This window comes from Gavialis gangeticus, unplaced genomic scaffold, assembly GCF_001723915.1.
Source record: "Gavialis gangeticus isolate Ggan-Ray unplaced genomic scaffold, GavGan_comp1, whole genome shotgun sequence".
Taxonomy (NCBI): Eukaryota; Metazoa; Chordata; order Crocodylia; family Gavialidae; genus Gavialis; species Gavialis gangeticus.
Window position 1 is genome coordinate 15,298,285 of NW_017729029.1, and position 8,568 is coordinate 15,306,852.

Consider the following 8,568-nt stretch of genomic DNA (forward strand, 5'->3'; position numbering starts at 1 on the left):
CCCCCCCCCCCCCCCCCAATTCCCAATGCCTCACCCATGTGAAGACTCCAGTTTGGAGTTTACACCATCAGGGCACGTGTGAAAGTGGATGCAGCTAGAGCTAGGCTTTGTGGAAGGATTCCCGAAACGACTGCTGCTTATATCAAGCCAACCAAAAAAATGAATGGCGGCATGTTTCTCCCTGCCCCAGTTTCCCTCCCACTTCAAGCTTTCTTTGGGACTTGGGTTGGTGTCCTCTCAGAGTACTGGGCTTTTCTGTGGGATTGCATTGTTCAAGCTCATCGATTTCCCCTCCCCTGGCAGGTTATTTCCTCCAGTTCTGGCTAGTCTCTGGTTCCTTTCTGGGAATTTTTCCATTCCTCCTAACCTCGAGATGGGATCAAGATTAGATTGCAGATACCCTTTTATTTTGCCAGGGGTTCATCTGTTGGTTTGCTGGGAGTCCTTAATGACTGTCTTGCACAGAGGCAGGCATGCAGGCATCCCTCCTTATCTCCTAAGCACAAGGTTTTGTCTCCAGGAAGCACTTTTGTCCTGCTGTTGGATACACTGACTCGCACCTAATTTTAATTAAAAAAAAAAAAAAAAAATTTGGAGACTTCCCATGATCTCTGTATCAATGCTCACTGTGTCGTTCTGATTAGTTTAGTAGGATCATCCTGCTAAACCAAGGGTCCGACTCTCACAAGCTGCCTCTGCAAGTCGGACACATCACTCGCCCCAGTGCTAAACATCCGGCTTTGTTCTGATACCTTCCTCTTTGGAGCGCTGTGTTTCCAGCCCAGAAAAATGGGTGCGCATTAAAAATGAAAATGCAGGAACAGCTTTAAACTTGAACTTAATTTCAGAGTAACAGTGGGAGCTGCTTATTGATTATGTTCACACTTGGCTCATTAAATAAGATCCTTCCTTTAAAAAACAAACAAAGCTGTTGCAGCACGTTCAATGTTTAGGGCCTAAAGCACTGAGGACTTGGGGGCTCCAGTGTGCGATTGAATAAATGGGAGCCTGGAAACTGGGCAAGATGGGCCTATGGTCTGCCCCAGTAATGGGCAGGTCTTATACTCTCTTAAATGCACTGGCAGTTTTATTTTGTGTCGGTCTGATTTGAGAAGTGTGCTTGTGCTGTACAGTTTCATTTATAGGGAACTATAATACAACATCTTATGCTGTTTCTGCAGATGAATGGCTCCTTTATTAATAGGTGTTTATTAATAGTTGAATTGAATGTATCAATACGTGAAATGTATTAAAACAAACGCTGTAAGTGATTGCAATAGATTCCTATTAACACAGCACGCGTGTATTCAGCGTGTAATGCAAGGATTTCGGAACCGGTGGTGGGTTAGAGAAAGGCCGACTTTTGTGGGAGCACAGAGAGTCCCCCTGAGTGAGGGAGACTGAAAAGTGGGGGGCTGCTTGCCCTAGGCCCATACTGTTTCCCTTGCACTTGGAAGTGTTTCCAATGTGTCAGTCATCGCTCTTAGATGGGATGCGATAGCACCAGCAACTTCAGGGCTCAGGGCTGGAGTATGTGGAGCAGAACCCGCGTCTGGCGAGCCGACTGCTCTTCCTGGGCAGGGCCCTGCTTGCTCGTGGCGATGCAGAAGCAGCGTGCGCAGGCTGAGGGGTGGTGGGTGCTGCAGCATTGCTACCTTTGCAGCTCACTGGTTAGATGGTATTTTTAAGGGTTTTCTAGTTTGTTTTTTTCCCTCCAGGACCGGGGGGGTCGCAGTGCCAAAACGTCTGTATGAAGGCTCCCGTGTCAGGGTTTTGGGTCTATGGTAAATGGTATAGTGCCATTTTTGATGCCTTTCGAAGCTCTTCCTGGTGACTTTCTGAGGTCTATATGGAGATAGATGGTGCAGCTGGGATCTGCCATCTGGCTGCCACCATCCAAGCCTGGCTCCTGCTTGCCATTTGAGAGAGCAACTGGGCCCAGGTTGAATGCCAGAATCAAGATCCTGCCCTTTTTCCAAGGGGACACCTCCCATAGCCTGAGCGAGATGGTCCTGGCTGCAAGCTGTGGGAGTTATTGGGCCTTTCTGTAGGAGGATGGCTCCTGTGCTTTGGACAGAAGGTTTCCATGCTCTGAAATATGAAAATTCGAGGAATTTCTGCTGCTGCTTACGGGTCAGTTTGCAGCTCCAGCGCTATCTGGGGTTTCCACTCCAGCGGGAGCCTCGGCTGGCCTTCCTCTCTGCTCCCGACCCTCCCTGTGTGGGAGGTTGCGGGGCAGTTTGCTTTGCAGAAAGTCTTGGGACCACGGCTGCTGTGGGAGGTGCATCCTCGGGGGGTACCTCCTCGCCCCAGGTTGGAGGGCAGGGGATGGGTCCGTCCCTCGTACCCACAGGGAGACTCGATGGAAAGGGCGTACGGAAGTGCTCCGCTCTGCTCCCCCGCGCCAGCGCCATGTTGTGCAAAAGGAGAAGGCAGCTCCTGGTCGGCAGCGAGCGGCTGCGACTCCTCCCATATTCCTGCAGGCCATGCTTGGAGTTTGCGGACATTTTGAAGATCGTCTGTGTAGGGGGCGGTTTTGTGCTGCAAGTTGCTATGGCAGCTTGCCCTGCAGGAGGGTTTAGCTTGTGTGCACCGTCGGGAAGCAGGCTTTATTACAAATTGCTATCCTTCTCCGAGCCACGAGCACGGGAGACTCAGGGCCCCTGTTCAGCGTTTCCCTTGTACCCGATGCCGTAACAAGTCGGGTCTCGACTTTAAGCACGTTCACGTCTACTTCCGACGTCCTCCTCCTTGCCCCATCCACAGTGGGCTTCCTAGTCATTTCCTGAGCAGCTATAAAACCAGGCAGCACCTTCCCTGTTCTTCCGGGAATTACCAGTCCCTTTGTTGTAACTGCAGAGGCCGCACGTCGCCTAATGAGCATCTGATCAAAAACTACAATATATCGGTATTTTGCTATTATCTGCAAGTGGCACAAAGTAGAAGTCGCTCGTCTCTACCAAGCCTCGCTCGTTTGCACTTGCCTGATCTGCAGCTTCCATAAGCAACATGTGCAAAACAGTGATTTCTCCACATTTATTAGCACTGATTCATAGAAGAACACTGTAGCGAGATCTCTTAAGGGGAAGACTTCACTTCTTTTGCAAAGTAGACTTCAGCTCGCTGACTAGCATCCACTAAACGAGGACAAATTATCAATGATTAAAACCAAGCTACACTTGTCCAAATAAATTAACAAAGCATGTTGCGAGAGGCGGCAGCCGCCCTCTTGTAGCGCGTTTGTTTGCCATGCTAATTTGCAACGAGCAGGAATTTGCAAGGGAACTTCATGGCATTAGTGCAAATTAGTGAGGTAGACGGCAGCATTTACTCAGTTGGCAGGTACTGCAAGAAATGTGGGTTTTTTTGGGAAGCGATTTGAATTTTGTTGTGTTGCCTCATACATTATCAATATTACATGTCACGGATGCCATGAAACTTCCTATGCAGAGGAGCGTAATTCATTCCTTGGTTTGTAGGCCCAGAGTCCTCTCTGGATTGTCTCAAGGTCTCCTGGCACCTCTGGCTTCAAGATTTTGCATTTGGATCCCTGAATTAGCAAAGAGATGAGTCAAATCGTGCGGAGCTCCCTACCGACCACGGCGTCTGAGGTGGCAGAGAATGGCATTTGTTTTCATCAGTGACGTGGGAGAAGTCGTGCTTGTGAAATTTGCTCCAAATCTTCCTGCTTCAGAGGGCTAATGTGGAAACAAATGGTGCAGAGGGCCAAAATGCCCCGGTCGTCTTCAAACCCTTCCCCAGCAGAGGATTTTATAATCCAGTGGGAGAGGTTTTTAAGGGTTTTCGCAATCACCTTGGGGTTTTTTTGTCCCACTATCTGTAGCAGTAGGTTGAAGGAGGAAAAATTATACTACTGCTGGCTGTGATGCGTCGTCCTCTCTGGAGAGAGGCAGTTAATGGGTCTATGCAGGGAGCAGGTCCCACGGGGGGCACAGCTTCAGTTCCCAGCACTTGCATTATAGCTTCACGACACCTTGGAGTATCTGCGGTGAGGGTGCTGCTACATGTACTCTGCCCAATTTGGTGGTGCAAGATCAAAGGCAACCCCAAGGAACAAAACCCAAACCCCAAAGCTCTGGCAGGAGAGGAGAGAGAGAATCTGGGAAATGGAAACCTGCCAATGCGTTGGGTGCCGCTCAACAAAATATAAGGAATAAATAGGTGGAGGGAAGGGAGGGAGCCATCAGGAGTGAGTTCCATGTTGGGAAAGTCAGACAAGCTAGTAGGAGGTTAATGGGTCCTGGGAATACAGGGAGAACGGATGGAAGATGATCTAGATGACTCCTGAGGTCCCTTCCCAGCCTACAGCTCTACAAATCCCAGGACTTGCTTGTGGCATGATGAGTTTTACTTCTCTCCCTGGTAAAATGATGGAAAAGCTGCATCCAAGCATCACAAAATGCTTGATGTACAAAACTGGCTTTATTCTCATGGATTAAACGCTGCCTCAAGGGCCTGGCCCTCCTTGTCAGTCTCAATGGGTGAAGGGCTGGATTTGACCACCTTGGGTCTCGCATTGGGCAGGTCCAGGAGATGTCTATACAGCATTTATCATGCTGCTAAAGAGGTTTTGTAGATGCGTGTTTGACATGTTTGGCAGACCCTTGCAGTGCATTTGTTCCAAGGATCTTGTTCAAGACTTCTGGAAACTTTCATGATTCATAGTACGTGGTTGTGCTATTGTGCGCTCTCCTATCCCGTGCATATTTTTGGTGACACACTAGGGGGTGGGGGAAGTCTCCGAGGTAGATCTGTCCTGTTTTTTCTTTTTCGGGTTGGGTTTATTTCATGTCAAGCTGGTATAAAGTGATAGCCACCTTGGTAGGTGGAGGCTTCTTACAACATATAAGCCAGTTTATCAAAGACCGGATTTGGTGCTGTTGTTTTCCTATTAGGGAGGAATTACATTAAGCCTGCAGCAGACATTTTGTGTTACCATGGCAGCCCATATTTCCTACAGGGTTGTGACCTCTAATGACTACAGTGGAAGGGAGGAAAAAGAGGGACTCTTTGAAGATTAGTAAATAAATGCATACTTATGCAAAATATCCAAAGGATGGGCCAAGTGTAGAGAAGGACTAATGCGATTGTTAATGTTGAGTAAAAGGCTATATGTAAATATGCAAGTGTTTTAAAAATCACCTTTTATTTTATCATGTTCTTTAAAGGCCTGTTTTGTACTCATCGTAGTGGTATGTTGAGCATGTTTCATGAATAGGGCATGGATTATTTTTCATGTAACAAAACAGCAGTACCGAGTTCAGAATTTCGGCATAGATGTTTCTTGCAGTCAAAATCTTTCTTTTTTTTTATGGGCTTTTTAAATATTGCTGTCTTGATTTGGATTTTCAGTGTTCTTTTAGTTCATCATTGCTAAATAAAATAAGGCAGCAGAATGTAGTGAACTTTTAAACAGACATCTCAGCAGGAGCTGTCTTTATTCTTCAAAAATAGCACAGTGGAAAAAAAACCTTCTGTTTTTAAAAAGAAAAGATTTGTTTTTTATGTAAGGGGTTCAGTAAAAAAAAAAGAGAGAGCTGCACCTACTCCTCAGTACGCAGCCCTTGTATGGGGCCATTTAACAATATTTCCCAATGTATTTCGTAGGAATGGTTTATAAATTGAAATGATCCTGTATTGGAGTATATAGTTATCTCTCGCACTACATGAAACTTCAGTAGAGTCGCTGCTACTCTACATATCTTAAGCTAGTTGCTCTTTTCATGTAAAACCCAACTGTTGCCATCAAAAAATAATTCGAGGAGGGAAGTATCTGGAAATTGGTAGGGAAAAAAAATCTCTTCCTCCCTTTTGTTTCCCTTTTGCTCTGTAATTCCACAATGGTTTTATTTCTCTTTCCAAGAATAACTTTTTTTTTTTTAAATTTAGGCAGCGTTGGGTGCCAGGGTCCAAGACTCTTACAAGCAGTCAGCTGAAAAAAGGTGGTTTAAAAAAAAATCTCCCTTTGACAAATGTCAGCTGATCCAAGCAAAACAACGTTGAGTATTTTAATCCTTTCATAACTTCACTGGGAGAGGAAACCCGGAGCCCATAGAGTTCTACAGAAATGGCCCCTAAACGCATCAACTTCCCTCAAAGTTTTAATACCCTAGCATTTTGGCCACAGCTGTAGCGTTTTATGAGGCATGCTAGAGGGGTTTTTTAGGTCTAAATGCAGGGTGACCTTGCGTTCTATATAGGTCTCTACTTAGTGAAAAAAGTATCTAACTGGGCAATGAGTCCCTGGAAGGACATCTCTTTCCAGCATGACTTGGGGTGTAGAAAACAGCTGTGTTTTTTGTGGGGGGAGTGTGTATGTTGGATTGCTGCTGGAACTATTTTACTTTGTTACAGTGACTGAATCTTTTATGCCAAACACAACTAAGGGCACTAGTGGGTGAGGTGGTGTAAGGGCACTTACCTGGGTGGTTGGGACACAGGTTCAAGTGAATGGTAACTTTCTACCCTGTTGCACTGAGCCAAATGACCTTTATCCCGTGGTTTGGTGAGATTAAAAACCTTCCCTTTCCGCACAGCTTGATCCAGAGGTGACTTTTGAGGCCTCTTTGTTTTTTTCTAGCTTAGCAGCCAAACCAAAATGAGTCCCCCCAGCCATATTTCTGACATAGCCTGGCTGCTCTTGCTGAGAGAGACTTCCTGCTGCTGTGACCCTTGGCTCACAGGCACTCTGTGGGTGCCTGTACATGCCACAGGGTTTAATCCTCATCAAATTAAATAGGTTTATAAAATTTAAACTTGCTTATTTTGGAACATCACATCAGTTTTTGCATGTACTATGTTTTCAAATGAATTAAGCTTTGGAGCGGTGCGTCACTGTTTGCATGTACTAGATTTTTGAATGAATTAAGCTTTGGAGCATCGCATCAGTGTTTGCATGTACTAGGTTTTCTAATGAATTAAGCCTGGTCCCTGGCTGGCACTGCAGGAGAATGGAACAGTTCCACATTGCTCCTCTGGCCCAGGGACCCCACCCCATGCCCTGCCATGCAGCTGTGGGAGCAGGGAGCTGGCACATGGCACATGGTACAAGAAGGAAAAAAAAAAAAGTGGAAGCAATTCAAAAGGGTGAACTGCAAAAAAGTCACAGTGCCATCTGGTGGACAAAGAGGCTTATTACATGTCTTTGAGTACCTGTGTTTGCATGCAACAAATCCATGAATGGATCTTTAATTTGTGGTGAGCCACACTAAACTACGTCTGAGCAGTTTTAGTTTAATGCATCAGAAAGATTTTTAAAGCATCCAAAAAACCAGATTGTGCAAACAGTTATGCTGTTGCAGTGCAAGAAAGGGCAAAAAACGTGGCGTGTACAAATGCCCTGTAGGTCTCTGCATCTCTTCCAAAGCCTCTTCTAGACTGGCTGTTGGGGGCTCTGAAGATGGGGACCAAGGGCTTCAGTGCCAGGCAGTGCCTGCTGTTTCTGCTTCTCTTGGGCTGGCAGTTGTGAGATCCAGAAGTGACTGGGACTAGGTGGGGGAGGAAGATGGCAAGTGTTCTGGGCTGGCAGGGCTTCTCTGCAACTCCAGGGCAAAGTGAAGGCTGCTGACCTGCACTGCTCCACAGGTGAATTCTCTTTTTGGGGGAGCTGCTTCTGCAGCCACAAATTGTGCTCTGAGCCAGGACACCCACCTGGCTTTGGATAAACCTCTTGTTTCCCCTGTCCTCCAAGGTGCCTGAGCTCAGTCACTGTGTTGCTGAACCTCGGATGAGCGAAAGCTTCGGACTGCAGTGGGTTTGGACCCCAAACAAAGCTGCGTGGCTCAGAGCTGTATTTCTGATATCCTCAGGGGTGGCTATGAAGTTGATCCCGAACAGGATCATGAAGGCAAGGGAGAAAGAAACTGCTGAGGCAGATGAGGAATAATGATGTTATTCATCTTCCAGCCTCCTTAGAGATACGTATGCAGAAAGAAGATGGGAAAACATCAGGGGATGTGGAATCGATGACTTACCCCCAAATAGAATATTTTTCAGGGCTCTTAGACAGTTACTTAGCTGGGATTGTTTAGTCCGGGACTGTTATGACCTGAGCGGGGATAGGTCTAGATGGCCTCTTGAGGTCCCTTCCAACCCTACTTTCCTATGACCCTAAAAACTGCTACCCGACGGGAGCCCCTTGCTTTGCTTTTGTCCTTCTAGGGGAAGATTTAAGCAGTAAAAATGGACTCAGGTTAAACACAGCTTTAATTAAAATGCCAGGCTCCTTTCCTGCACTGCAAGGGCTTTTGGAAAACTCTTTTTCATTTGCCGCTCACCTCGCTGTAGCAATCACAAGAGCTAAATTATTAATCCAATGGGTCAGCTGCTGTCACATAAGAGAATAAAGGGGTGGTCTGATTCTGCCATTCCATACATTTTAAGCTAATGCTAATAGTAGGTATGAACATACGCTAGGAAGATAATGCCAAAGGCCTTTTTCAAAATGACTGTACTGCACTCTTTGTGACTTAAGAAGGGTGAGTTTAGATGTAAAAAAAATAATCGGATAGATTTGCAAGTCTGTTGTGTCATCCGCTCTCAGGCTGA